This window comes from Buteo buteo, chromosome 28, assembly GCF_964188355.1.
Source record: "Buteo buteo chromosome 28, bButBut1.hap1.1, whole genome shotgun sequence".
NCBI classification, from domain to species: Eukaryota; Metazoa; Chordata; class Aves; order Accipitriformes; family Accipitridae; genus Buteo; species Buteo buteo.
Genome location: NC_134198.1, coordinates 1327604 through 1355371, shown reverse-complemented (window position 1 = coordinate 1355371; position 27768 = coordinate 1327604).

The following is a 27768-nucleotide window of genomic DNA, read 5'->3' as shown; positions in this document are numbered from 1 at the left end:
CAGCCTTCTTAAAACAATGGACTTTTTTTTAATGGTTCTGAGCAGAGCAAGATATAAACTATAATATCATATGAACTATCAGAAGTTACCCATGACATGTACATTTGGTGGTATTAACTCATCAAGAAGAGTTGATAAGCGTTGGATATTTCTTCTATAAACACACTGAATTAGTTCTTTTCCAATATGTTGATGTTCATCTTTTAGGCAAAAACTCCTCTGCTCTCAAAAGGACTCAGACTTGAAGATATATCTTTTCTTATTTAACATTCATGTGAGATCATTCTTGGATAATGCATGCAAGACTGGGTACTACTTTTAGAGTATTTAAACCATGGATTAAATCTTCTTTAAACCAAATAGTCATAAAATAGAAACTAGAGAAGATTCAAGGTATTACTCATACAGCAGTGGAACTTACAAGAGGAAATAACCTGGGGAAGAAAATGAAAAATGCCACAGACATCACTTTCTCCTTTTTTTACAGTCACAGTGGAAGTAGTAGTTTGGGGAGAATAATGATTCTATGAATTATGCATGTTTCATAATGCCTAGAAGGTGCAGTGAGTTTAAGAAGCACAAGGAATTTACCTTATGCTGGTAATTTGTTACTAGTACATTAGCAAATGATACAGAACAAGACATCTGAGAAACAGAAATATGAGATTGGACAGACATTTGGCAGATAACGAGTATAGACAGGGACCTGTGAGTCACAAAATGCTAGTAGGGGACAATTTCACAATAGGGTAGAAAATGTCCTAAGAAACAATTTCACAGGAATACAGAGGTAGAAGGTAAAGCATCTCTTGACATCCCTCTTAAAAGTGAGAAAGAGAATAAATGGCAGGGACAAAAAAAGAAAATTAAGAAGAACATGCAAGTAATAAACAGAGTGATAAGGGAACCCCAACATCAACAGCAGCTGAGATGCCAGTAACTCTGACATTTGGCTGGAAGTTTTATTCAGAAAGATGACTGTGACTTTCATGGTGACTAACTCTGTCTAAACGGCTGGCTCCAAAATTGGGAGGCCACATCCAAATGGTCCTGGTTTTGTCCAGACCATGGTGAGGCACTGTGTGGCGCATTGCTAGTTGACATTGGCCACACCAATACCAGGAGACATGCTAACAGATAAACAGTACAGACAATCCTGAGCCAGTGTCTGAGCCCACGCTTCGTCCCTGTTTTATTTACTAGTTGAGATGCAATCTTAGTTTCACAGAATTGTTTGATATAGAAGCCACTTAGGAAAGACCTGCTCTGCAACTGGAAGATAAAAATTAAGAAAAATATCCATAGTTTGAATCTCATTTTTATGGAGAAGAAAAGGTAAAGTGATAGCTGAAGGAAGATGAAGACTAACATCTGTAAAAAATACACAAATGGAAAAAATGCTTAAACTAGATGCAAATTAAAAAAAATTATTAAGAAGGACAGAACAACTATAGAAAATAAATATTTTTTGTAAATAAAGTGACTGGTTTAATTAGAACATGCAAAGCAGTGAAAATGTACTTCCCCAACTGGAACTGGTACATTCCTTTATATTATATTCTTGTATCTTTTTAAATTTTCTTTGATCAGCCCTGATACTGTGTAGAATTTGTCCTTCCTTCATTCTTCCAAATCCTATGTATGTTTGAAATCCTTACTCCTATCATCCACACACCACACTGAAATATGTTTAAATGCGATTTGACTTAAGCTTCAAATCTAACACTCAGCACTATGTTGTTGAGTAGTTACTCATTCATTTCCTCTAAGATGTATTTATTTGAAAAACTCAGGTCTGTGGGGAAAGCAAACTTGAACTGTTTGACATTGGTCAATAGGCTGCAATTGCCTGAGCATATTGGCAGTCATCCACAGAATTAGTCACAATGTCCTGTTGACCCAGTTTGAATCCTGTGTTGAGATTATACACACTGTATTATTTGGATTCAGCTTTGGTTTGGGGAATACTATTTCCAATTTATGCAAGTTTTAATTCTGTTTTCACAGCTGTTGACTAGCTGTCTCACTACTGCTTTTATCTTGAGGAATTTATCATGTTCTATTCGCTTTTGATGCTTTTATTTGGTGTTAGGAATAGGTTTACATTTGCTTGCCAATACTACATTCTAAGCCTCACACAAAATCTTCTCACAGGCCTTCTGAGAACCCAGCGTGGAGGTTACTGAGACATTTTAGGACAACCCCTTTCCAATACAACAGGGATGGGTTTTTTTTCTATTTTCTTTAGCCTCCATGCTGATCATTCTTTTTTTCTTCACCAGCCTAAACACCTTCTCAGAGAGTCATAGTGTAATTCAACTGCAATTTAATAACAGCAGCAGCGACTGATATTCCGCTAGGCAGTATGTGAAACAAGGGCATATTCTGTCCTTCAGCTTCATCAATATGTGTTTAAAAACCAGTATCAATTAAGCCCTGGAAGAAATACAGGAGGATCTGGTAATTTTTTTGATAGGCACAGCTTAAGCATTTCACATATTTACTCCTTGCTCTAACCACGCAGGCAAAGAATTCTTAAGTCAAAATGCAGCTATTAAAGAATATGAGCTATTTATGAAAGTTGTACAACAAGATTCATCTGTGTTGAATAAAGACTTCAAAGTGAAAACTTGTAGAAATCCATCAACACTTAAGTGGGAAAGAGAGTAAATAAATGCAACTTTCTGGGGACATGTATCACACTGAAGATGTTACTGCTAAGTTGGTGGAAGAAGTAAGACTGACTTATAAAGGTGTAGCCTCTCTCAGGTAAATATGCATAAAACCAAAAAATAGCACTTGGCCAAAAAAACCTTTCTCCTTTTATGCAACAGTTTGATTGTAAGCTTTTTTTTTATAGCAACATACGGATATGATTCAGAGGTAACTAATTACTACTGAGATGAAGAAAGTTGGTGCTTTTTGAGAAGCAGTTCTGGACAGAAAATAAATTCATTCCTTATGTTGGAAAGATTATTGGAGAAAAGTTGTTTCTGTTATCCATAATTGGTTTGTTTAAGCTTAGGTACTGTGATGATATCAAGATCTAGAAATGTGTCTAACCTAGAAGAAGAAAGAAAGGAGTAAAGAAGGGTCCAGAGGGGAAGATAAATAAATAGACACTCTTAAACCTGAGCCCTGTAATTCTGGGTGTGCAAAGATGACAATGATTAGCAAGGATCCTGGAAAATCTGCAAAGATGTCATCAATAGTCAGACATGTTTAAATAGTGTTTACTCTGTCCTGATGTTTTGAATCCCCAATAATGCAGAAGTAGTATTTCCACACAGGTCCAAGCAGTATGTGCAAGAATTCCATCAGATTTGTAACTATTCTCTTCTCTGCTTCAGAGCTGGTATCTGTAAGCAGTATATACCAACTGTTTATGGGCTACTTGGTCAAGAGTAAGATTAATTATTCCAAACTAGTTAGGCAATTAAAAAAAACCAAAACAAAACAGTTTAGGGAAGGACCAAACTTGAGAACTCTTTTTATGAGCAGTAGAACTATTGCCTGTTTCCTATGGATTTGTGACATATTTTCCCCTAATATTCCAGTTATGTTAATTCCTTTTTCTGCCTAAATCCATATTGACAACAATCACTCTATTCCCAAAGCCATGCTTCAAGCCCTAATCCCTTTTACATATTTCCATCTTGTCCCCATATCTCTGTCTACTCTTTTGTTCTGTACTCTCACCAAGAGATAACACATTTTGGAGCCACCCAGAAGATACACATTGGCTGACTAGAGAGAATGTACGGTGAGTCCTTAACAGTAATGTTTGAGTTCTCACCACTTCTGTTCCCAGCAGAGGAAATAAAGAAAGAAGTCTTTCTGCTTCTAGCAAGCTACCAATATTCAGGAAACCTGCAAGTATTTACTACCTTTGAAATATCTTCTATTAAGTTTTGACTGAAACAGGCTGACAGGTTAGAAAAGTATAGCGAGAGTTTATCTGCCATGATATAATAATGAGGTAAACTGTGAACTTTTAGAAAGCCAGCCTAAATATATTTAGATTTGCTTCTATAAATTATTTATGTATAAATGTACACTAGTGAAAAAATATACTTCTTCTATTTGTTAGTTAACAAATGCAAACAATTCCTGAGATATAAGGATTTAATTTAATTCTACTTGGCTTGCACATAATCAAAATCAATACATCTTTTGTAATATGAACTCTTCTGAACAGAAGTTTCTCTGGAAGTTTTATATGCCAGAATCCAAGTCAGTTAGCTCCCAGTGATAGTGCAGTGCTGGATGTCCAAAAAAATAGCAGTAACAGATTTTTGATCACTAAAACTAGCTATAGCTCACTGAATACAAATAATGAGGTGACACAATGAGGCAGTTGTTCTTCTGACCAGTCAAACGGTAGTTGATTCAACTTTCACTTTTTTTCTTTCAGGAGAAGAAACACAAAACATTAACTTAAATAGACTAAGCATATGTTTAACTGTTTTTCTAAGTAAGTGTAGCTTTAAAAACACATTTAACAATAAGCTGGAGGCATCCTTGACTGTTTTTGAATTGGGGTTTTTATTAGTGTTACTTACATGTAACTGAAATTTGCACTACAATTATGTTATTATTTAAGTATAGCTTCCCAAGGAATGAAAGTTCATGCAGTTTTGTGCTGAGTATTACTCTCTGTGTGTTTGCCCCTCTCTCTGCTTTTCTCACCATTCAAAAAACATCCTATAGAATGGCCCAGTTGAACTATAAGTGGGAAAGAACAAATAAATTTAGTTCCTAGAAATTTCAGGAAAATCAGCACCATTGTAGAGGGACAAACCTGCATTAGTGCTCTCTGTGAGACAAAGTCGCCAACCATATTAGATAGAAGAGACTACATCTACCTGAGAACTGTTATGATTGCCATCACAATAGGAAAATTACAGTTCTTGTCTCATATGAGACACCAGACCATCCAATCATAAGACAAGAAGCCATAGGAAAACTGACTTCATTACTTAGAACTACTAGGTTACATAATTAGAGTGTGACTTAGATATTTTAGTCTTCCTAAACACTATCTATCTCTAAATCAAGTATGCAACTGGTGCCCTAGGTTTTTTAAACAGTGGAGAGTGAACTATGTAAATTAAGAAACTTTTTTGAATTATTCCAACAGTGTGTCATAAAAGAAACCACTGGAACACTAAATGTCTGCCCTCACTGGTGTATTCTACCTCAGAACACCTCTGCTCTCCTGCTGTTTTCATGCCTGAAGCCTCACGTTTGAGCTTTCTGTCTTACAGATTGATTTCAGATACGTTACAATCCTGTCTTCCTCTGGAGCTGAGGAAGCTCACAGTCCTACTGGGACAGAGAATTACTTTTATTTCAGTTGTGTTTCTTGTTGGGATGTCTACAAAAGGACATCTTCCTGTGCCATTACTCCAACAATAATGAGGAAAGCTGGAATATTTATCAGCAGAGAAGTAACTGAAATAATAAAAATTAGTAACACCTAAAAGTACAGCAGTCCATTGCTAGTTTATAAATGTTCAATTTGACTATTATTGAATATTTAAATGACAGTAAGCACAGTGGCTAACATCATGTTATTTTAAATCCTTTGTTTGCATGTGTGAGTGTGTAAAAAAGTGTTTATAGCACCTTAGTGTGCCTGACACAGACTAGCATTACTTTTACAAATATAGGTGTCATTTATATGACACTATATTTATTTCCAAGATAGGATTTCAGCAATACTTGGCAGGAGATAGCATATAACCAATGTTATTATTTCTTGGATCAATTTTCAGCAGACATGACCACTTTTAAATTTATTTATCAAAATATCTTTGGGTGTGCATGAAATTTTTTCTTTGAGCATCCTTTGCAAAATGTTTTAGCAATGAATACAGAAACAATGACTGCTGCTGTGGTCTTCTGTTTTATGATACTTGTTTGACATGGTAGAAAGGTAAATAATTAATTGAAGAGCTATTGGTTATCAAACAAAACACATCAGCAATATATAGTATAAAAGCAGCTTTGCTGGTGAAATCATTTCAAGCAAAGATCTCCAAACTAAAATTAAAAAAAAAACAAACACAAAACTTTGCGCCTTTGTATGTGTATATAGTTTTAGAGTTGAATAGATAATGGAAATAATATTCTTGAAAATTGCATAAATAGATAGGCTCATTTAGTTTTGAATATGATCAGTCTGTTTCACCTATGTAACCAGCAACACACTGTGAATTTTGTAATATCTAAGTAATTGAAAGGTACTGTGAATTGAGAGTCTTGTGATACAAGACAAAGTAAAAACATGATGCTATGTTGCTGGTTGTATAAGTGAGCCAATTAATAGAAAAAAACCTCTACTTTTGCTAAGTAACAGTGTGAATTAACAATTACTTGTGAATTAAAAGTTACCTGTTTGTTAACAGTCTATAGTCAAAAATATTCAGTGAGGAAATCTGTGAATAATTCATAGAAAATAAGTTCAAAAAAAGAAGCTCCAAATCCATTCATCTTTATATGTAAATTATTCATGACTAATTATTCACAAAGTTCTGATTTCAGTTAAGATTAATAGCTAATATTTAAAATTAACACCTGAAGTTTTATTTTTTATTTCCAACAAGCCTTGAGAAGTTAGATGTCAAGATCTCATCTCTATAGGGTTAAGGTCCCTAAATCACAGAAGCAATCTGAAAAGCCCATTCATAAATTAATACGAAGCTGAATAAACAAATGGAAGTTGTTTGTCAAGCAGAAAAAAATAGCTAAGCCTCTTCTGTTGTTGATTTGTGTGCTTCTGCCCTATGCTCCACTTCCTTTTTGACAGACTTTCCTGGGTAGCAGCCATCCTAATGGTGAGTCCATTGTATGGACATTACACACCTGCTAACTTATGGGAAAGCAACTGTCAAAATGGATTGCGTGATGGCTCACTTCTACCACCCTTTCACTCCAGATACATACTTTCATAAACCTTCAATCACTTTTTCAAATACAACTTAAATTGGCCAGCTTGCCTAGAAAAGGGATGGACAGAAAAACAGATGGAAGAAATATGGATAGATGCCTTAAACTTGTAAGAAGTTCTGAGATTACTGAAGTTAGTTGAAGATGTAGGAAGAGCTTGGTAAAATTTTTTCTTTCTTTTTTTTTCAATGAATACCACCTTTGCTGAAAAGCATACCTTATGGGGAGATAAAAATAAATCTTGTTAACCATGTTAACTTAACAGAACTAACGAATTTGGTAGAATAAGAAACAATCTCTACACTTTTCTTAGTTCTCCATGAACGTGAACTTCAGATCACCTGCTTAGTTGCCAGAATATAGTTCTTTAGGTATTCATTTAAAACTGTAGTTCGCATAGCTCTAATTCATGAGTAACCCGTATAGCTGAAAGCTATGGGTCAGTTAAAGCTCTGGAACATTAAATTTTATCCTAAAAGTAAGTTGTTTTTAGTGGCAATTCTGGCCAGTGCCCTGATACAGTGGCTTACTGTGCCCCAGCAGTCTAAGTCTGAACATACTTTCAACATTGATAGCTAGCTGATCTGAATGAAAAAGGCTTTAATAAGCGGAGAGGATTTTCAATCTTTCCCTTATTTTTTCAGTACTGCAGATAAACACATTCACATTCTTTGGATCAGGATGCTATTATACATGCAATGAAATAATTCCTGGTTAAGGAAAAGATTTTTGGGACTTGCAAATCACATGGAACATGCAATCATAAAATCATCAAATCACAGAATAATTGAAGTTGGAACACAAGGTCAGCAAACAGACTACTAAACATACAGCATCAGAGCAATGTGTCTCAGGAGGAATCCTCATAATGGTGTATCAGCAGGCATAGTTTATTCTCTGAGGTCTATTGATGCAGTGTGTCTATCACTGTAGTAGACACAGGGTTCTGCTTTTATCTGTACTTTAGCTCTTAAGAGATTGATGTGCCTTCTTTATACTATGAAGTCTTCTTGCACACTTTCCCAAACACAGAGGTTAAATGTGCGTTCAATGCCTGTTTCTCCTATTGACAAATACTCAGATTCCTCACAGGCTTGAAGGGACCTCAGTTTTTGTCAATGACTCTAGGGCCATGCACCCCAAAATAAAGAACATTCTCAGAACATTTCAATTTTGCCTTAACTGGTCTGGACAAGGCATTGGCTATGACTAATGGTTATAGTAGGTTAACTATGCTAACATAGCCAGATGTTTGAGATGGCAACATTTGAAATGGCAATTTTTTTTTCCTAATGGATCTGTTCTTTCTAGATAACTTACTGTTTATAACAGTGATTTTTTTTTGTTTATCAATGGTCTGAAACTCAGGTGATATTTAGGCTGGAAACTTTAGCAAGGACAGCTACAGGTAAGAAATGGAAAAGTTTAGAAGTCATCAAGGGACTGAAATCCTCTAAACACAACACTGAGTCAGTGGGACTTAAGTGTTTGTCACTTAAGTGCTAGATCATGCCTCCATCACCGGTAGCCTGTCTTGTTATAGTCCATACCATTTAGCAGACTGGTCCCCTCCCTTTCATTCCCAGTCCTGAATTTTTATGTGCTGGATGTACTGAATCATGGAATGGTTGAGGTTTGAAGGGATGTCTGGAGGTGATCTGGTCCCCCCCCCGCTCAAGCAGAGCTACCTTGCCAGGGTAGCTGGTAACTGGGAGCCAGTTGCCCAGGACCGTGTCTAGATAGGCCTTTAGTATCTCCAAGGATGGAGACTCCACGACGTCTATGGCAACTTGTTTCAGTGCTCAGTCAACCTCACAGTAAAAAAGCGTTTCCTAATGTTCAGAGGAAACCTCCTGTGCCTCAGTTTGTGCCCATTGCCTCTGGCCCTGTCACTGCACACAACCGAAAGGAGCCTGACTCTGTCTTCTTTGCACCCTCCCTTCAGGTACTTATGTCCCTAAGGTCTCCCCCCTGAGCCTTCTCTTCTCCAGGCTGAACAGTCCCAGCTTTCTCAGCCTTTCCTCATAGGAAAGATGCTGCAGCCCCTTACTCCTCTTAGTGGCCCCTTGCTGCACTCCCTCCAGTAAGTCCACGTCTCTCTTGTACTGAGGAGCTCAGAAGTGGACCCAGAACTCCAGGTGTGGCCTCACCAGTGCCGAGTAGAGGGAAAGGATCACCTCCATTGACCTGCTGGCAGCACTCCTCCATTAGCCTACCATTAGTCTTCTTTGTGGCAATGGCACAATGTTGGATCATTTAAGAAAGAGACATAGGTACTCATGTACAAAACTTGTTCATATGTTCTCATATGTACATATATACTCATATGTACTCATGTAACATGTGCTGGTTTTGCTTGGGATAGAGTTAATTTTCTCCACAGTAGCTGGTATGGGGCTATGTTTTGGATTTGTGCTGGAAACAGTGTCGACAACCCCGGGATGTTTCCGTCCCTGCTGAGCAGTGCTCACCCAGAGCCAAGGGCTGTTCTGCTTCTCCCCCCACCCCACCAGCGAGGAGCCTGGGGGGGCACAAGGGGTTGGGGGGGGACACAGCCGGGACAGCCGACCCCGACTGACCCAAGGGAGATCCCAGCCCGTAGGACGTCGTGCTCCCCATATAGAGCTGGGGGAAGGAGAAGGAAGGGGGGACGTTGGGAGCGATGGCGTTTGTCTTCCCCAGTCCCCGTTGGGCGTGATGGAGCCCTGCTGTCCTGGGGATGACTGAACACCCGCCTGCCCGTGGGGAGTGGGGAACAGATTCCTGGGTTTGCTTTGCTTGTGTGTGCGGCTTTTGCTTTACTTATTAAACTGTCTTCATCTCAGCCCACGAGTTTTCTCACTTTTACTCTTCCGATTCTCTCCCCCATCCCACTGGCAGAGAGTGGGTGAGCAGCTGCGTGGGGCTTAGTTGCTAGCTGCAGTTAGACTATGACTTCAAAAAGAAAGACATACTACAAGACATACATAACTTGCAATGACCACGAATTAGTTGATTTTCTCAGACTGCTTTTCTTTTTCTTTTTTTCTTATTGTTTACCCTGGATAGACACTCAAACCCTGTCTAAAATTATCTGCAAGCTGCTTTTTAAAAGATTAAATACCGGATTTGTTTCTCAAATTGGTGTAGTAGCTTTAGATAACAGTTTTAAAGACCTTGTTTAGCCCCTGGTGGGACCTTCAAAATTTTAGTGCAGGGAGTCTACAAGTAGCTCTAATTCCTGCCTATCTTAAAGGATTTATTCAAACCATTAAGAAAGAGTTCAGTTGCAATGGTGGAATTTCTGCAAGATTTCATGGTGATTCAAAACATTGAATTTTGACTTTTCTATAGCTAGCTATATATATATATGAATCATAGAGCGTGAGGTTTACAATTTCAGACCAATCTATCTTATTTTGGGCTCCAACTTCTGGAAATTGTCAATAGCTGGAAAGTGATTGAGATGATCATTTAGGCCTTAAGATCAAGATAAGGCTTAGAGAAATCTATAGTTTTCAAACTTCTGGATATGAGACAGCTTACTCTTTGTAATTTTTAGCAAGTAGCTTTTTTGCCCCTATTGAAGAAGTAGGAGAACATTATTTTGCTCTTTTAGAAGGACATTGTGATAAGAAAGGAGCATTCAGATTATGAAGCATATGCAAGTGTACTTATGAGGTACCTGTAAGTGTCTGCTTACAAATAAATAAATAAATATAAAATTTTTTGTGGATATGGGAGGCTGCCATGGAAAGTAGCAGAAGAAAATACTGAGATTCAGAAGAGGTGAATACCTTCATGATTTATGGTGTTTACAGTAAATATATGCTACTTTGTTTAGGACAGATCAAAGCAGGTATGTTATACTTTCATGCATAGAAGAGGTAGCAGTAGTCCCTGAGAAATGCTTGTCAGACAGAGTAAAAAATTCTGATCTATTGTCAGAATGAAGATAATTAGAGCATACTTTTTTTCTCTGGCTGTTCTAGAAGGAGCCAGAGTGAGTAAAGAAAAATGGTTAGGTATCTACAAATATAACTAAAATTTTACAAAAATAATGACACTGAAAAACTATTTTGTTAAAATTAATGAGCTTTACCAAAAATGAAAAACAAAAAATGAAAAGTTCTGAAGTAGGAATAACTGAAAATATCCTTGAAATGTGTCATTTACCTCTGTGGTGGAAGGAGTTGAAATGGATGTTGCAAGGAAACATTTCAAACTTTAAAGCATTTCCTCTGCAATGGTAGAATCACTGACTGATTTGATACACAAAACATAACCTTGAGAAGGAAAAAAAATCTTTGTCATGGGAAGAGTTTAAAAAGGAGTTATCAATTATTTTCAGTGTCTACAGGATCACTTTTTTCTATTGCAAGCTCTTATTTTATCTGACTTGAAGCAGTATTGCTAATAACAACACCCTTCTAACTAAAGATGAAGTTGGGGAACAGTAGGAAAGAAGAGATGTAAGAGGAAAATGGAAGGCAAGAAAGATGAAACTGTGTCTGAAGATACATTAATATCAAATTTGAGAAATCACAGCTGTGGGTTTAGAAGTGGTTTTCTCAGTTGTAATTAAAACAATTATTATAGCAAGCCTGGTGAATGGTAACTGGTTCAAGATTTGACAATTCCCAGCTCAGGAGCACTCTTGAGGCCAACCACTGGGGCAGCATCCTTCCCTGTGAGGCAGGGCCTCACTTTTTGACAACTTTCAGCTCCAAATCTGCTGCTGAGACCTACAAAATCTTCTCAATAATTAAATTATACCCCTTTACTGGTCCTTCTCCCTCTTTGGCACGTATAACACAATGAGTGCACAATTATTTGCACATGGATTTCCTTGTCATGGGACTTTTTACTTTTCATAAAGTCATAGGAAAAAAGTAGGCACATCTGGTCTATTCTGAAGTCCTGCTCAAAGCAAGGCTTTGATGCATTTGCACATCACCAAGATGGTGATCATCAAGATAACCAACAGATGAAAAACCATATCCTTGCCCTTCCTTAAAAATTCTAGGCTAATTTGCACAACAGTTTTTTTCCAGAAATCCTTACAAGGCCTGTTGTTTAGTCATTTAGAAAAAGCATGTTAGATTATTAGATTCTGTATTTGAAGAAGATTTCTGTCTGCTTGGTGCTGCAACCAATGTATTCAAACTTTAGGACTTCTCAGTGTTTAATCAAGAAGGCCCCAGCTCAGTTGTCAATTCCAAGAAAAAATCTCTGCAAAAAAAATGTCTGCATCAAAATCATGTTCTGTGTAGCATCTTCTTTAGGAGGAGCATTAAAGATGGAGACTTGCATGCCAACCCTGCAGGAAATTGCCAGTGTTAAGATTACCTGTCCCAGTCTTGCCCTTGAAAACCCCCAGCACCCTCTCGAAAGTTACGTTGCATTCTTCAAACTGGTGACAGTTTAATGGAAGGTCACAATAATGTGGAGATGTTAAACCAGTCCATGTTATTTTCCTCAAGCCACAGATGGTAAATTTCAGTGTGCTAATAGTTGATAAATTTTCTAATAGGTGAAAGTAAGACCAATGCTGGAAATAGAAAACTGCTAAGAGCATTATTGAATCATGCAACTGATTTATTTGAAGACCTTAACATATTAATTTGTAAAAGCTTATAAGAGCATTCATTCCTTCTAACATCATCTCAAGTCTTCCCAGAGCATTCTTAAACAACATTAAAAATAATTAAAAAAAAAATATACTAACTTGGATCCTTTGACCACCTCGCCCTCTTTCCATTTCCTTAGAGGACTATAGGAAAAATTCTAGTTCTTCTGCTGATAAAAATTGATTTGGCTTGCATCATTCAGTATTTGAGAAGCCTGAGGCCCAGAGTCTGCAGCCACTGTGTTAGGTAAGCTTTTGTTTGACCTCATAAAGGCATTCTTACTCTTTTCCAACATTTTGTTGAGTACATACACAAGTAGCCCATAATAGTTCTGAATATCAGATTATGAACAATAGTTGTGAAAAACATTTTGATGGTTTGAGGTTTTTCCTCTCAGTGAATACTAAAATTAGTGAAAGGGACACAAGTGTTTCCTGAGTATTTACCTACTGTCATCCAAGAAGACCATCATGAATGCAGCCGAGTCACCCAGATGACAATTTAAATTCTATCAATCAGCCTTGCTCCCACTGAAGGGTACCTTCTCAGCAAGTACAGCACGACCTAATGCCCTGCCATTCATTAAGTTATTCTTAAAGAGATAAGTTACTTCTCTGATATGTTTACACCCCTGTTTTTCAAAGATGTGAGGCTGCTACATCCCTGTTCCCTAAGCCCAGTGTCCAGCTTGCCAACATACAAAGTTGGTATCACCTTACTCACCAGCTCAGATTTTCAGTTTAACAACCTTTTACGCTATGGCAAGGTTAGGAAATCCCATTATTTCCTCTTGAAAATCTTTTTAAGCCCTTGTTGTAAATGGTACATTGTGCTATGCAAAAGGCAGCTCTCCAGAGGAAAGATAAAACTTCTCTATTTGGATTTCTAACAAAGAGCAGGAAGAAACATTCTCAAAAAGAAATGTGATCATGAGACACATCAGTACCAGCTGTAATGAACACCTGAGACCCTTAAATCCTGTAGAATGAAAATGGCTTTTTGCATCCTCTAACAATGTGAAAATGGGGCGCTTTTTTTGCGGGGGTACTATCTAACTTTAATTTGATTACACCTGCAACATGCTAATTCACTGGACAGTAACTCAAAGCTACATCATGTTATCCTTTAGTTCCTTTCCAGATATACTAACAGCTGGTTATTGAAGGATTATTTTAATTCTTTTTTGGTCTGTAAACACCACAGTCCATTATGAAGCCATTGCATTAGTCTACTGTTTGGGGCTTAGATACTTATTTTCATGGCAAGAAAAACTGTAATTTTTTTTTCTGTAAGCACTGTATTATTCTTAATTCATTCACTGTCATAGTATTGACTAACAATCCAGGGGTTTCTTACTCCTTTTTATCTGTTTGCCCTAATTTTGCCACTGACCCTAAAAAAACAGTAAGAAAAAGAGGGACTTTCTACTGGTAAATATATAGTGAAAAAAATGATTTTTTTCTTTCCTCTCATTCATTCAACTTGGAGTTACTTCAAATTCATGAAGTAGTGTGAGAAGCAGAATTTAAACTTATCCTTTTTTTTCCCTTGAGCTTTGTTGTTAACCTCACTACTTTTTCAGTACTAGATTAGAGAAAAAGAAATAAGCAAACTGAATAGCTGAAGAAAAACTCTTGAAGTTCTTAACCATACTGTAATTACTGACAGCAGGCAAAACATAAAAATTGCTAGCATTCCTCCTCCCATGTATTGTAGCGTAGCAGGCTTCCATTTTAACCTCTGAAGTAAGAAAGAAGGATAATAGAAATTGTGTATGACCTGAGGACAAGACTGAGAGCCAAGAATTTAAAGCAATAACCACAGATCAGATGCCCTCTAGGACTTGCCCTCTCTGCTAAAAAAAAAAAAAAAAAAGATACTAAATTAATTTACTTACCACTCATTGTGTGTGGTTACAAGAGAATTTGTGAGGCATCTCAAAAGCTATGCAGTCTTTTGGAGACCAAGGAGAGGAGCTTGACAAGAGAAGAGCCAATAATATCTTGGTTTGCCGTCTTCCTACTGGTTCTCCCTTTTTCTGTTTGAGTTGTGTCTAGCCTTTAACTTTTTCAAGTGGATTTTTGTTAAAGGAAGATCAATGAGGGAAGGGAGGTCAGTCAGATAGCAGAGAAGAGAAAAAGAAAGGAAGAAAAGAGTGGAGAATGGCATCAGTGGGAGCGAGACGGAAGCAATGACTCCAGACAGAATGGTGTGAGCTGGAACAAATAGCTAGGCGATACCAAGGGTGTTCAGTCTGAAAATTATACGTACCCTGGATAGACTCAATGCACAAAGGTCCCTAGGTCAGCAGTAAGCTCCAGGCAGCTGAATTACATTTCCGATCTTAAGATTTTTCTATCTTAGAGACTCTCTGATCAGCATGGAACCTTAGGGGAAATGGAAAAGTGAGATGTGGCTGCATAGATTTTGCCTTTAAGAATTACTCTCAGGCCTCACTGAACATATCCTAACAGGATTGGGCTTTACTTTACATAAAGTGTAAAAACAGCTATCCCTTAGGTTTCCCTTACCCTTTTTGTTACATCACTTATCCATTTTAACAGAGAGAAGGAAAAGCAAAGCAAAAGAATGTCTATGACCCAAGCCCAGGACTTGGAGCTAAGGATTTATGGCAAAAATCCCAGTTCTGATGCCCTCTAGGACCATTCTTATAGTTGACTCCTTTGCTAAAAAGAAAATGGAAGTAACGGACCGTCAGAGGAGGACTGAAGAGGTAACCTTGATCCCAACATCTTTAGCCTAATTAAGCTAGATCCTGCTGAACATGTTAATCTTTGGCTGGCCACTGTGGATGTTATTTTGCAATACCTTGGGTATAGCACTGGCTATCTTCTAGGAACTTTATGGAATCCTTCTTCACTCTTTCTCTGGATTTCTTTAAGAAGAAACCTTCCATTAATTCTTTTGACACGTCTCCCTCAAAGGCCCAGCTCAGATATACATGCCCACACCCAAATACAGTCCTTGGATTGTTCTAAATGTCTCACATATAGGACTAGAGCGAGCATCTAGATGGGACAGGAAACCACCTCAGTAGGCAGAATTCAAGGAGGGTAAAAGTTGGGTTTGTTCCAATGTATTTGCAACTTCTGCTTTTATAAAACAGACAGGGAAAAAATGAAGAATATTTCACTGGTGTCATTTGCAGTTGATTTGCACAGTTGATTTCATGAACTAAGATGTATTTATAATAAATTCCTTAACATATAATGTTTTTTTTTAACCTTGGGTCTGCTACCAATTGGCATCTCCTCCAGCACCCTTCCAAACAGTAGTGCTGTTTGATGCCTAGCCTGTATATATTGTTCTTTTCAAAAAAGTACGGAGCAATTTTCACAGGACATAAATCCCTACAGGTAGTATCTCTACATTACACCATGTGTACAATAATCCCAGAGCCCCTCCCAAAATAATTCCTTCCCTTTCTTTCCATGCCATCTAAGCCTTTCCTCACTCTTAATTTCCTTTCTCCTTGAAATCAGATTTTTTTCTGTTTCTACTTTGTAGCTGTATTTTCAGGTAAATGGTGAGCAGCAAGTATTTTACTTTCATGAGATGTTAAATAAAACTTTGTTTAAACATGGTACTTCTGAACTAAGACATATGTCTGAACAGAACTGGAACTTTTCCTCTTTCACTTTGCCATCCATAAACTAGGTCTGATATTGTACCATGTTCTATGAAATATGTATATAAAAATAGTTTTAGAATCTTTTTTCATTGCCTTGTAAAGAGTTTGACTCATGTAGTGCTTGAATCCAAAGATACCAAGCCATGCAGCTAAAATGGTTATTTTCAAAACTAACATTCTTCCAGGGAGATTATTATCCCTGGACTGGCTGGGATAGTTAAGTGATTCAGACCAGAAACATATCTGTATGAGTTGTGAATTGTTAAGAAGCCGCAGAAGATTCTGGTTTATCCTTAAGAAGCCGGGAGGCCTAGGACATCACATGTATACACAAAGATGCGCATAAGAACATCAGACAAGATGAGGTCTCCACCTTGTGTTTGTCTGGACTTGCTTATAACCCCTGTAATGTAGAAACTTCAGTCTGATATGTGCTGACAGTACCCCAGAACATATCTGTAACAGTTTGATCTACACTTGCTCTCCTCCTAAGGCCTGTGGCTTGGCACCACTTAGTTAAAGCAAAGGTACACGTAGCAAACACAATTCCCATGCACAACAATTCAAATTTCTCGATGTTAACAAATAAAAATGGAACTTGAGAAACCACATTACTAGAGTGTCAATGAGAAGACAACCACCACTTGTGTGTTGTTGTGGCTTAAGTGCAGACAGCAACAAAGAACCATGAGGCTGCTCACTCACTCCTCCCCCCAGTGGGATGGGGAGGAGAAAATGTGAAGAAAAGCTCGTGGGTCGAGACAAGGACAGGGAGGGATCACTCCCCACTTACGGTCACGGGCAAAAGACAGACTCAGCTTGGGGAAGAAGCAAAATCAATTTAATTGACTACCAATCAAATCAAAACAGGATAATGGGAAGTAAACCCAAATCTTAAAAAAACACCTTCCCCCCCACCCTCCCGCCTTTCCGCCCCAGCCCCACTCCCTGTTCTCTCCCCCTGGGGAACAGGGGACGGGGACTGGGGTCAGTCCATCACCCCTTGTCTCTGCCGCTCCTTCCTCCTCAGGGGGAGGAGGACTCCGCGCTCGGCCCCTGCTCCGCCGTGGGGTGTTCTCCCATGGGAGACGGTCCTCCATGAACTTCTCCAACATGAGTCCCTTCCGCGGGCTGCAGTCCTTCATTAACATAACATTAGTCTGCCTGATTCCTTCCATGGCTTGTATTGTGAATACCCTACCAGGATTACTTAATAATTCTATTTAGATCCTCAGATCATTCCAAGAGGTAAAATTAATGTCACACTGCTCTTATGAACAGGATTTGACACATTTCCACACTATCACAATTATTTAGATAGAGCAGTAACATCCATTAGTAGACAGATGTATTGTTTTAGAACAAGTACCGAAAAAAAATAAAAATCCACTTTTAAATCAAATTTCTTAGGAAAACACAAAAATATACTATTAAAAAATTATTTTGAGGGTATGTATTGATTTGAGGGCATCTGTTACATCCTTAGGGAGATGCTAAAATCTCAGATTGCAAACCAGAACAGCCAGTGTGCTGGGGAAGTCAGATAGTGATATAAAATCAATAGGAAACCCTAAGGAGTGGCTGGGGAGTTAGTCATGTAAGGAGTCACTTCTGCTCATTTCATATCCAGAGGCTGGAACCCTCTCCTGAGATAGATCCTTTCAAAAGCCAAAGCCTTTTCTTTCAAACTAAAGCTCTGATACGATGTAATCTACCACCAAACTCATGTCACTTTTCCCCTGAAGAATGCCCTAACAAATTATAGGCCATTTTTGTTCAGAAACCTTCTTTATCTGCCAGATGAAGATTCACAACCATACAAAGGAGAATTCAACACCCATTAGAAACACCCAGCACATGACTCTGTAACCTTGTGGGGTGGGCACTCATCAGGGAAATAGTCAATTATGGGTTTCTTGTCAAGTCTGCTCATCTTTTTTCCCCAGAGGACTGGTTACTAAAAAGTATAAAAGACCCTATTGAAGCAAAGACAGAATTTATGAACACTATAAATGCTGAATTATAGCATAATGTACTTCCTAGTGCTTCTCTTCTCACTCCCCACCAATTTCTTCTTTCACCTCTTTCTGTATATTCCTATGAAGCAGGTAATATTTCCTGTAGAGGAGGCAAAAAAGAGGTAGGGAGTGCTTCCCCTTGCTAACCTCAGCCCACAGTATACACTAGAAGTAAAAACACCTTCAGGAATGTGTGAATTTTAACCCTTTAACTGGAGGAGGGCACTGAACCTGCGTGTATGAATGCTGTGAGTCTTGAACGTGTTTTTAGTTCATTGAGAGGTCTACTGTCAATGGCAGTCAGTTGTTCTTAGGAAATGCATATTAAATGTCCTTTGGAGACCTTTGTACTTGGCTGTTCTTGGGCATGTGATAGTTGCTGAGCTGTGTAGACTGCAGCACTTTTGGTGCACTTGAGTGAGAAAGTCGCACTAGGCACTGGGGAAGTTTCAGTCAAAAGGGGAGATACCTGTGAGGCTTAAACACCTGCAAGATTAGACTTTTTATTGTCGTTTATAACTTCGGTCTGTAAAATCTGTCAACATCCTTCATTTGATATATGCCTTCCTGTCCTTGGGATACACAGATCTAACAATTTACAATTCACTGCAGCAGGGTAAAGAAAAAAGAAAATAAAACAACAGAAAAAAGCCTTTGAGGTAGAGGAGAAAACAAATAAAAATATGATCTGTTTTTTCACGGCAAAGCAATACATTATTTTTATTCCCCAGCTTAGTAGCAAGTTATTTTGTTTGCCTAAATTGTTCAATCATTTTTTAGAACAAGCTAGAATTTAGCCTGTTTCTTCTGCCTAAGACAAGCAGTCAATTTTAATTAACTCAATGTGCAGGAGTCTTTGGCATTTGTGGAAACTGGGCACACAGCCAATCCCCAAAGCACCTCTGATCAGTTTGCCTGGAAAGAAGTAAAGAAAAGGAAGATATTTGCTTAGAGAGCTTAGAATTATAGTCTGAAATCTCAACAGCTGGAAATAAAATTAATTACACAGTCCTGCCTTCTTTCAGTGTAGCACCATTAACATCCCTGAAACTACTCACATGAGAAAGTACAAGGGAGCCTCTGCTCTAGAGATACTGTTTACTACATGGAAATGTTGGTATATCAGTTCAGCATTCATGTTTCTGTTGAAGTTCAGTATACCTAGAGTACTTAGTGTAATAATAATAATAGCAACAACAACAACAACAATAATACCTATGTTATTTAAATCCATGCATATCTGTGTGTGTGCTCATGTATACGGCATTTTAAAAGCTTTAGCAGAATAATTTTTGAGGACACAGTGAAAAACTTGTCAAAGATTTTCTTTTATACATTTTGGGCTAACTCCATGAGACATCATTAAGGTGGTAGGAGTGTACATTAAATTTTCAAAAAGCCAGCATCTTTTATTCTTTTCTTGAATCTGAAATAGAGAATCCTCACTACGTGCAACCTTTCCTCTACTCCTCTTATAAAGCAGCATGTGTATGAATGATAAACCAGCATGTGTGTGAATATAGGTAATTTATTTTACAACTGACTAAACCTGGAAATAACAAGGTAACCTTTTAAGATTTGCAGTGAGAGTTTCTCAAGAAAAAAATGTGTATTTTATCTAACTAATCAAATAGTCACATTTAGCCTATTGCAGCATATTCTAGCCAAAGAAAATGAAAGTTTGTTTTTCTCTGCAAAAAATAGAAATCAGCTGAAATCATGCAGTGTATAGAACATTTCTTGCATTATTCAAATCCTTTTTGGACAACAAAATGTTTACAGTATTGAAATTTAAAGCAAAGATAAAAATTGTCCCTTGATATTATTAAATGTAAACTTTTACTGCAATTTTGTCAAGTATTAAAGGACATTTTAAAAAGAAAAAATAGCCAGCACTATTAAAGCATATCTGAACGAACTAAAATTTAGCCATTATTTCCAATAGTCAGTGTCAAGCCCTGCTCCGTAGATGTTTAAACATTTATCTTGATTTTGCAAAATTGCTTTTGATAAAGAAGATTTTCATCAAGATACAAACGGAAAAGTTGTGAAATGGAAAATTATTAACCTTATATGTGAACACAGCAAAGGCAGACCTTCAAAGCCTGTAACGTGAGTGGTCTGCTTCTAGGTAGGGGGGTCACTGTTAAAGAACCCACTGCAAAGCTGGGATCCCAGGTTTTAGCAGTAAATTTGCACAGAAGCTTCAAGATCCAATGTTTGGCACTTCTGCCAGTGTATGTACGCAGTGAGAAAATTTTCCACAGACTGCTTTAACATCTTCACTTTAAAATGAAGCTGCACTGAGACTTAGGAAATGGTATAAACTTTCTTGGTCTGAGCAGAAAATGCAAGTCTAGCTTCTCTTTTCTGGTCCTTGTATCCTCTAACAGTTATAAACACTAACTATAATTTTTTTAATCCATTTTTCTCCAACTTTTTTACCAGACCTCTTTTGTTGATATATCTGAAATGTACCTAACCAAAGTACATTTTTGCTACTTCAATTAAAGAACTTATTATGAATTTCATAGTGGTGAAATATGCATTGTAAATTTAAGTCATGGACCTTTGTCTTTCTGTGCAACTCTGTAAGAGACATAGCACATTGTTGAGTCATATAAAACATAAAAAGATTACTCTTCTGAGTTTTTGTAAAGAATCATAGACTTCCTGTGAACTGGTTGTCCTATAGTTTCCAACACCTGTAGATGACAAGTGTAAAATATGCAACAGCTCCCTGATGAAGGTCTTGTGTTCTAAAAGAATCAGGCTCTAGTGACTTTTATTTCATGATCCATTATGCTATGGACTTACCTGACATTCCAGTTGAAGGTAGTGGTTTAAATTTTACTACTGAAAGCTACTTGTTGAGACTGCTATTCAGTCAGCATTCTTCTGCTACCATATGCCCACCAAAAATCCTCTCTCTATCTCCATAAATTCTAAATGCACACTATTTCTAGTCTGTATCTGATGAGGGAAGTCAAATATACGTCCTGTTTCAAAATCTTTGGCCACAACATATTTAATAAACTATATTATAAAAGCTGTACCATTGTATCTCCTGTTGCTATGTCCTGGCTGACTTAAAACTCAAAGGCTACATTCAGTTTTGAAGTAGAAAAGAGTACTGGTAGCAGTCTTTTGAGAGATGGAGTATATCAGTAAGGTCACAGAGCATTACTAATGTTGCTAGCAGAGTCAGCATGGTGCTGTCTGGCACATATCTCACATACATCTTACTCAGAGCATAGGGAGAGTGAATACATGAATGCCTACATATGTCCATGTAGATTTTTTTCTCTGTCTACCAGGCTATCTTGTCCTGTTTCAGCAACATGAGACATCACAATTTCTCCAGAGTAGAGATTGTCTTGCAGCATGCATGTTTGATCATTTACCACCAGCTGATGAGTTAGACATAAAGCAGGCTCATACGTCCATGCAGAGATTTAAATCTGGAGATCCAATATGATTCACGCATATAGAAGCAGAGACCAAAAGAACCCCAGCATCAATTAACACCCCCAAACCAGCTGCCAGAGTCTGCACAATATAATTTAAGTTACACTCTATGCTGAGTCTCATTTGCTGTTTCCCATTGCTTCTTACATGTTCTTAAGCTGTATTTCCCACTTTACAGAAAAAGATGCAAGATATAAGGTTCAGAACACAATAGGTCTGTATTGTGTTTCCCTTCACATTCAAAAATCAAGAGGCTCTTCAAGACATGAAGTACAAGACAAAGCAAAAGAAAGGTACCAGCAATGGCATTCTGCACCATGCTTACTGATCTTTTAGGTGCCTGTCTCTATAAAAACAGTGATTCTGTCGTCTTTTTACCTGATTAATAGAACTAAACATATGAAGCGCTCACCCCCAATTATGCACCATAAAAATGATTACTATGACGGTTATAAGATTCCCGACACAGGAATGAGTTGTTTGCCAGTTGAGCTCCTGAAAGTTAAATATAGTAGATAATTTCAAACTACTTTGAGACATTACCAGTTTAGCAATGCGTGTTGTAGAATCCAGTCGACTGCATCTCCACTACAGGCTTTGTTGTCCTTTCCATGTCCCTCACAATTATTCACTTCATCTGCTATTGCTTTCTGCCCCAATTATTAGCTGCCCCAGATAACCATCAGTTTCATATGGAAGGTATGGCCACTTTTGATACCTGCTTCTCCAGTAACTTTTATGGCACCAAAGGACAGCAATGTAACAGGAAAACAGATAAATCTCCCAAACCCAAATGATAAGTCACTCTGCACAACCTGTGACATGATTATTTGAGTCCATTTTTCTTGAGTTTGTGAACCAGTTTTATAACATTCAGTAGCTCAGTGTAACATCTGAATAGCATCTATGATACAGTTAAAAGTGAGGTGATGTAGAACACAACACTCTCTATTAAGCTCTGCAAGGTTTTAGAGTGGTTTCCACAGAATTCTTATTAAATTTTTATAGATCTCTTTTTGTTGTTTTTAACTCCATTCAATTCTAGGTAACTGTTCAAAACCACTGTTCTTCTTCTTATCCTCAGCCCTTTCGTCTGACAGCTTTGTTGAATTTAAACTTCAGAGAACTCTCCTCAAACTGAAAGGAGTCTCCTTGAAAGAGAAAAAAAATATCCAGGGGCATATTTACCATGAAATGTGACAGTCTGGCCACAAAAGGGGCACGTCTAGGAAGGAGATTGTGGTGATAAGGATGGGACATTAATTTTAATAATTCATTTGAGAAATGTTGTACTTTATGTCTACAAGAGCTGGTAAGCAAAGTAGAAATCCATAACTTGTAAATTATTGAATTTCACACTTCCATGGCTCAGTGGGCAATCATACACATGTTCCTGTACAACTCCTAAAGGTCATCATGGACAATGACTGTTTATATGTGTTATGATGTTGATAAACAAAGTTCTTAGAGGGACAGAAGCGGGAAAAGAAGCTCTGCAGTTTTCACCTTTAGTGTCAGAGAGAAAATGGGTCCCGAATCTTACTTGTGAGTAGCCACGGAAACAGCACTTTTTATTCTATTGTCTGAGCTAAACTCAGCTATCTGATGCAGACTTAAGTTACTGAAACCTGAAACCCTTTTCACAAGCTGAGATGATGAAACAGCCATTCTATTTCTTTGCACCGGTGAAGTTTTACCTTCATTATAAAAAAAAAAAAAAAATAAAATTGAAAAAAAAGTACATTTTGTCATCTATTTCTTATCACAAGGACAAATTCCCTTGAAAATGTGGAAAATAGATACTAGGGAAAGGGGGAACAAATGGGCTTTTTTTGTAACAGTGTACTGTACTTATTTTATTAAACAAGATAATCTTCCTTGATTTCAAATACAAGCATGGAGGAAATGACATTTTAGAGCAGAATTATTTCACATGTTCCAAATTATTTTGAGATGTAACTTAGTCTCCCACGTTAATTGTACCCAGATCCTCAGGAGACCATCAACCAACCCAAAGTAACCAAAGTGCATGATGTGCTGCTGCCTGCACACCAACCGTATGCAAACACCAAACATACAAATCTAATTGTGCCTGACAGAGTAAATATCTACCTCTGCTTTTGGACAACAGCAACATATTGTTTTAATGCAAAAGCAAGCAAGTCATTACAGTATTCCATACAGCAACATTAATTATCAAGCCTACATCTGATGATGATAAAGATGATAAGGATCATTTGCCTGCAATAGACTATGATCAATCAGGAGTAATTGTTCTGAAGTATCTGAGCTTTCCTTCCACTATGTTTTATAGCCAGTGTGAAAAACATGCATGCAGATGAATTTACATCTCATATTAAAACTCTTACTTCCTTTAGATATTTAAGATACTACTTACAACTAGCATTTTCTGTACCCTCTTTCAATGCTAAAACCATAGTTCCTAATAATTTTGATTATTTTGTTCACAAATCTCTAGGTTTCCCAGAACTCTTTTATAACTACATTTATTAAAAAAAATCAGAATTTATACACTTATTATAACATACTTTTTTTTCCCAATTGCTCCCATCTCCTACCCCCAGGGTTTCAAAGATATATTAAAACAGTAGTAAGCATGCTACTTCACTTCCCATCCTGGTTTGAGCCTTAATATTTTGCATATAGTGTTTTCATTTGTATATCAGAAGTCAAGCTAGCAAGCTTCCTGATCCTTTTCACATCTTTACCCTTCCATAAATGTTAAAAAATTGTGCAGTTTTTCAGCTGTTCAATAAGAAACCAGTTTATCAATACTCCATCAGTTAAATAAGCATGTTCAACAGTAAGTACTATTTAAAAATATTAGAAAAAAAAGAAAAATTAAAGGAATTGATTAAGCACTAATGTCAGCACCTGAATTTCTTTTTATATGAATTATAATGGGCATTCTCAGCTTACTTATAAAGAAAAGTTAGCAAAAAGGAGTAACATCATTCCAGAACAGTTCCTCTTGCTAGCCATCCTCTGCCCAACAGTTTATTCACTCGATAGCTTTGTACTCTGTGGCCTGAAAAATGTTTCCAAGCACAGGGTTAGTGCTGAGTTCTTTCATTCCTTGTAGATACAGAGTTCACTAAAAATTTGGACCTCCCTAATCCCTCAGCACTAAGGGACTCTGATGTCGCTTCCCATCGTTATTTCTTTCACTCAGCTGGCCCCTCCCTGAACCCAGATTAGTGTGTTTTACCGGCAGCTAAGACAACTAGTCTGAAAGGAGACCCAAAAGAAACTGGGCTGGGTAGCAATCCTTGTTGCTGGTCATATCAGACACTACCATGCAAGTGATGAGTTTTCTCTACATAATGTTTGAAGATACAAGCACAGTGTTTGTAGCGTTAACGCTACATTTTCCCATCTCAGTGAAGACTTCAGAGACCCAAATTCAGCCTGTTCAAATATTTAAAGTCTTGAAGATATAGATAATGTCAGCTGAGTGATCTCCAATTTGTATTTTTATTGGTTTTATCAAAATTATGTGCAGACATCCATAACTCAGTCCTCCACTCCCTAAAGCTCCCTTTTCATAAATATCTGTATTGACAGGCACTACTCCCTCTGCCAATGAATATGCCTTATAACTGGAAAAACACGTATGCTGGCTCATCTTAATTAAAGGACAACTAAGAATTATTCCCAAAACTCCACACTCAAAACATTCAATTAACTTTTTACGTTTTTTAAATGATTATTTTCTCCTGATAAATTCTTGACTTCTGTTAAAATCTTCCTCTATAGGCATTAGTCATGTAGCTCCTATTCCAGTTACCATTAAAATCTGCTGGTGAATTTTCAACACCCACTAGCTTTTTTTTCTTTTTTTTTTTTTTTTTTAGCATCTATCACATTACTTCCACTAAGCTATTTTTTTATTCTAACTTTCTGAAGCTTCTTAAAATTGCTTTACAAAAATTTCCCTGTAATTCTACTTACCTTAAATTTTATAGGTCTTCCTTGAAGAATCCATCTTTCCCAGGATTAAATGAGGTAGTGGCATTAATTAAAATAATTGATGAAGGATTTATTACATTTTCGTACTGTGATCACAAATGATCACAAATGCTTTAATAAGACACTTTTCTAAAGTCCTACAGAAAATTTCCTGTTCAATTCAAAAATGAGATGAGAAGATGATAGAAGTCTTAGGGTCAAAACCTGCAAATTTATGAACTTAAACTATTCAACATGAAATAATTTTAGTAAGTAACAAAGGCAAATATTAACCTTTTTCTCATATTCATAGCCTTCTTTATCACTCTCTACATATCCTGTTTACTAAGCCTTCTCTATACTTCCTTCTCATTTTTACATATCAATTAAAATCCTATCTTATTTTCTTATGGCACTGAAATCAGTTACAAGTTCTTATAAATAATGACTACTTGAACTAGCACATAGCAATCTAAAAAATAGAAGCAAATTTGTTGAGCGTGACCTGAGGTTTTTTTGTACATGCTGAGTATCTCTTTTATTAAATAATAAATCTCTAAACTATTTATAATTCTGCTTCTTATCAATGTTTTTAGTTTCTTTCAAGCTAGATAAATTCTCTAAGATAGTATATTCTATGTTAGTCGTAGTATCTTCAAAGCTCAAAAGGGAAGTTTCTTTCAGTATAACTTAATCAATTTCATTATTCATAACATCCTATCATATTTTCATTCTGAAGAAGGAAAAGAGATTTTTCAAGAGGTAACCAGCTTACTTTGTTACGAGAAGTTACAAAAAAATCTTTGTTGTGAAAAGTAACAAAGTAATCTGGTAGCTGAGTCATCCTGCTCTTTGCATTTACCATCAAAAAGGAATGAAAGATTAGGTCTAGAGAGGAACTTGCTTTGAAACCTAAAACAGGACTAAGATGGAGTGAAAGAACCAGCAAAGCAAAACACACAAGCTGTCTAATTAATTGTCTCAAATTGCACTCTAAGTCCCATGGCACCTGCACTAAGACTCCTCCATGTCCTTCTTTTCCATTTGGAAATCCCACCTAGAAATTGTGAGAGCTCTTAACACTTCTCTGGGCTTTCTGGATGTTGGCTTACTGGAACAAGAACACAAACAGCAGCTGATCACTAAGAGAGCACGTGCATAACTCCTGTGATGCATCCAGGAAATCTTGAATCTCTACAGCATTCCTTCGACAAAGACCTGTGCAAATGTTGGAAAGGCAGGGCGCTTCGTACACTGTGACTGAACAGGTCCCTTTGCACAGACATCATACAGGTGTGTTGTCATAAGCAAAGCACAGCTGCAGAAATATGTGCATATATGTGTATATATTGGATAAGACAAAAAAGAAGGTAGTTAAAAACCGTTTTTAATTCAACAGAATTCCACCTATGCTGTTTAGAGAGTATGATCGTATTGATAACTCTGGCATACTGCAGATTTATGTGACTGTAAAACACAGGCATACATATTTCTGTCCAAGAAAAGTGAAAAATGATTACATTCTGAAAAGATGCCTTTACATACAACTTCAGCAAAAGCCACAGAACATAAACGTCAGCCTAACCTTTCATACAAGTATGGGGCTTCCTGCAGATGCCTTCCTTCTGATTCGCTGGACTTTGTCATAAAGAGTTTTGCAGGCAAAGATGAATCTCCTGCTATTGATTTAGTGAGAAAAAAAACCCCAACCGTCTGATTCTGTACAGATATGTGCATCTAAAATGGAACAGATGAGTATGACTCAGTAGAAATTACCATCTAAAATCAGAAACAAAATCTAAAAAAAACAAACTTGATTTTCCTTCTAGAAATTAGTAGTAAATCAGTGCAGCAAATAAGGCTTCTACGTAAAAATCTCTATTTTATTGCAGAAGTAAAAGAAACATGATTTTCAAAAGCTCTGAGTAATACAAATGAAGGCAAAAACACACCATGTACAGCTTCTATTGAAAATCAGATTCCTAAAAGATGAATTTTAAATTAATACCTTTAGAAGCCAACATTTGGTCATTTTAGTCAATGTTCTATTTTCACCTCCCGATGTCTTTATGTCTACCTGATTTGGTATTCTCATAATTGC